This window comes from Carassius gibelio, chromosome B18, assembly GCF_023724105.1.
Source record: "Carassius gibelio isolate Cgi1373 ecotype wild population from Czech Republic chromosome B18, carGib1.2-hapl.c, whole genome shotgun sequence".
Classification (NCBI taxonomy): domain Eukaryota; kingdom Metazoa; phylum Chordata; class Actinopteri; order Cypriniformes; family Cyprinidae; genus Carassius; species Carassius gibelio.
In genome coordinates this window covers 19,747,529-19,751,656 of record NC_068413.1, presented here as the reverse complement: position 1 = coordinate 19,751,656, position 4,128 = coordinate 19,747,529, and the positions used below count along the sequence as shown (strand labels likewise).

The 4,128-nt window shown below is 34.9% G+C and overlaps 2 long non-coding RNA genes across 2 annotated transcripts; both read right to left on the bottom strand.

Annotated features, from left to right (window-relative positions):
* Nucleotides 1–425: 425 nt before the first annotated feature.
* LOC127977136 (uncharacterized) lies at nucleotides 426–2,516 on the bottom strand. Its single transcript, XR_008158120.1, has 3 exons — nucleotides 2,466–2,516; nucleotides 2,268–2,337; nucleotides 426–1,563 (listed from the first exon to the last, which is right to left on the bottom strand). It is a non-coding gene; the product is annotated as an uncharacterized LOC127977136 (long non-coding RNA).
* Nucleotides 2,517–2,597: 81 nt separating this feature from the next.
* On the bottom strand, nucleotides 2,598–3,838 carry LOC127977135 (uncharacterized). The gene is made up of 3 exons (XR_008158119.1): nucleotides 3,612–3,838; nucleotides 2,918–3,171; nucleotides 2,598–2,693 (listed from the first exon to the last, which is right to left on the bottom strand). It is a non-coding gene; the product is annotated as an uncharacterized LOC127977135 (long non-coding RNA).
* Nucleotides 3,839–4,128: the final 290 nt, after the last annotated feature.

Sequence of the window (4,128 nt, the reverse complement as noted above, 5' to 3'; positions counted from 1 at the left end):
GTTTCTATTTCTGTGAAGTTGTGGCTGGAACAACAGAATTCACACTACGACAAAGATGATTTCATGTACTGAATATGAGTTTGAATATCACTTTGCATAACTTTACAGCCATCCTAAAAGCGACAATGGATAGCTTACTTTACGTACACTTTGATTTAAAAAAACTAAAACAAATGTATGTTAAAATGGTGTATTCCATAAAGATTGTATCATTCATTCAGTATATGTTTCAACAATGTTAAAATGATAATATATTTATGAATTCGATAATGTGATAATGTCTCTTTTGTTGATAGATTTTATTGCATCATGTAGCCTTGTCACATCTGGTGTGGACAGACACATTGATTGTCGCTGGAATCTAATCACATTACATCTAGTTAGGACACTGGGTAATATTTACATGCACACTCTAAAAACTGCTGGGTTGAAAACAACCCAATTTGGGTTATTTTGACAACCCAGCGCTGGGTCAAAAAGGGACGAACCCAGCGCTGGGTTATTTTAACCCAACCAGTTGGGTTATCATATTTAACCCAGCCTGCTGGGTTGCCATTTTTTATGGTTTAAAATGACTATATTGCAGGGTTTCAAAAACCAGAGCGGGTGTTTTTTATCACTGTATTTCAGAAGGAAAACTACTGTATTTAGAAAATGTTCGATATCATTTCGCATGTGCTTGATAAGGCAGCATTTGTGAGCTCACCGCCGCTCTGCAGCCGTTACCGGAGAAACCTACCTCTCTCGCTCTTAGCGCCTCCTGCTGGCAGAAAATAAACTCGCAGAGTGCAGCCATGTGGGGAAACAATGCATTTCTACGTTAAAATTAACCCAAATTGAGCTAGGCATTAAACCTACAAATGTTGTTCATTTTAAATATCACTTTTACACACAAATAATAATTATCAAAAGGAAAATAATTTATTAAAAACAAGAGAAAAGTCAAAAAGTAACATGTTAGAAGAAATGCAGAAAAGGATGGCATTAACAGCTACAGAGTTCATAAACAAAGCATTGAACATTTGATGAATATAACTTAAGATCAAATTGGACTTTGTTCAGTTGTATATATTGTATAAAAATATACGAAAACACATACAATAAATTTACAATTAGTTAGGTTCTTTACCAACTATTCTGGCATGACAGTACACAAATAAATCACAACATTAACTTTGATATTATAACATTTAACAGACGTGTGTGTGTGTGTGTGTGTGTGTGTGTGAAAGAATGTGAGCAGGTGTATGAATGACAGTGTAAACTCTTCTACTAAACAACACAGAAAAAGCATTTAACTTTTTTTTTTTTTAACAAATTATACACTTACAGTTTGTTTCATAGTCCATTAATACAGATCATGCATCACGGTCAATTTTCATGATCTCTTTAGCATAACTGATGTAATCATGAAGAAGCCCCATCAGCACAGCATCTGACATCTTCTACATAATCCAGGGCAGCGTGCTTCTTTAAAACCACCGCTGCATCAGTTTAGGGGAAAGAAGATTCTCCTCTCTGACCAGCATTCATCCCAGTCACCGCCTGCTCTTCATCAGTGGCCTAAGAGAAACACATTTGAAAAAATTAAACATTTAATTAAACTATCCATTTTCAGGTAGAGGTGTATTCACATCCGTAAGGATAGGTAAATAATCGGTTTTAAAGTTTCAACACTTTGTGTGGTTGTTTAATGTCTGTCTATCACAGCTCTCATGAAGTCTATAATGGCAGCACTAGTGTGAGGACAGGTGATATTGTTTGAATAAATATTGCTTTCAGAAAGCTTCTTTACTGAAACATTAAAACAGACATGACATTCACATACCTCACAATATTCATGTACGTGGAGGGCTGCTCTTCAAACCGTTAGTTCACCAAATAATTAAAATGTTCATAATTTACTCTCCCCATGTTTTTCCAGACTCATACAAAATCTGCTAATTTTTTGGAAAACGTATGAATATATTTAATATTCTCTTTTTGTGTCCTCCATTGCTGGTCTGGGAGACCAGTATTTTATTTTGAACATACATGTTTGCTATCATATAATTTAAGATGTATTCATATATAAATATCAGAATTTACTTCTACAATAACTCTATATTTATGAAGCTTGAAAATACTGATTATCTAAACTATAAATGGATTAACAAATATTATGAGAAAACTAAAAATATATTAATTTATGTTGTAAAGACAGACAAAAGTCTTATAGGTTGGGTATGACTTGAGGGCAAGTAAATGATTTTTTGTGTGAACTTTACCTCTAAGAGCGAAGACCAAGAATGATGACTCTCCAAATCAGACAAGACAACTCCAAACTTGGTTTGATTTCTGCAATAAAAAACACAGACATCAATGGTCTTAATGAAATGAGCAAGTAATCACACTGTTGTTGCATCAAAATGTGAAGTAAACCGGCAGAAGACAACAGAAACATTTATTTTCTAAAAATAACTAACATAAAATCTCAAACGAATGATGCTCTCCCATGTCTCTTGCTTTTAACATCTACAAAAACAAAAAACAAACATTATTTTACTCTTAGTAAAACACAACAACAACTGATAACATGAAATTATGAAGTTTACTTGCCTTAAACGATCTTTCCCTCTCTTCAGAAGAAGCTGAGAAAACCACCTCCTCACACAAGCAGACTTCTGTGTCCTTAACTCCAGTTAGTTTGAGTTCTGCAAAGAGGGACATCAATGGTTTCAATAAAATATTAACATATACATACATATATATATATACATACATATATATACACACACATACAGACAGACATATATATACATATATATATATATATAAAATCACACTGTTTTTGCATCAAAATGTGAAGTTAACAGGCAGGACACAACATAAACATTAATTTTCAAAAAAAAAAAAAAGTAATAATAACTTAACTTACATCAGTCTCAAAAGAATGAAGTTATCTTGTCTCTGGATTGCAACATCTAAAAAAACAACAACATTATTTTAGTCTTAGTAAAAATAAAGATAACTTGATGTTATTCTGAAGTTTACTCTCCTTAAACCGTCTGTCCCTCTCTTCAGAAGAACACATCCTCCTCATCCTCACACAGGTCTGTGATTCCTCACACAAACAGCTTCTGTGTCTTTAACTCTCAGCGCGAGGACAATGAAGATACAAGCTTGACAAGTCTGAAATATTACATGTAAAACATACTTTTAACAGTTACCACTTCAACAGCCTCAAAATAATTATGCTAGTCTTTACTACACAATGCCGTTTCCTTTAGGAGACAAACATACATTCAGTTTAACCGCGACAAATTCACATGAGCGTAACCGTGACCATAACCGTCTGTTAACGCCTCAAAAAGTACAGATAATGTTAAATCTTATGTAAATATGACAAAATACATTCACAGACGTTATATTAAAAGTACATCCTCCGTTCAGTACCGTTACATGAGGCAGTTAAGACCTCCGTGTCTGAGGCGAAAACCGCGTCCGTTTTTTTTTAATATATATATATATAACGTTAAGCTCCTTTGTTTCCGCCTTTCATAAAACCTTCCGCCTTTCATACAACCGGGTAAACAATAAAAGATAACTTTACATTTTGAATATTTACTTACCATAGTCTTTCACTCGCTTCTCGCTTCTATCACGCTGAGAAAATGGCGGCTGCTCGCACTGGAGACGTACGATCTTGACGTGACGTGCGTGCTCTCCTTCACGTCCGCGTCCTCAACCCAGACCCGCTGGGTTAAACATTTTTTTTTTAAACCTTATTTTCAACCCAAACTTGGGTTAAAACATCCCAAAGTCCTATCCAACGGCCTCAACCCAGCAGTTGGGTTGAAAAAACAACCCAGCGTTTTTTAGAGTGCACATTTAGTGTCTAGAAACTTGACAGGAAAAGGAAAAAAACACTAGGTAGAGATGAGTCTTGTGCAGTTTTTGAGGCACATTTCTGCTTTGCTGAAACAAGTTTCTTTCTTTCTGCTCAGCAGTTTGTCATAACTGTTTTTGACTTGTGTGTTTCATCTTCATTGCTCCAGGATTCACGGATGATGTTGTGTGTTGACATGGCTGAGAGATGGTCCAAACCACATTTTCGACTTTGAGAGAGACTCATCTTTTTATCTTTGA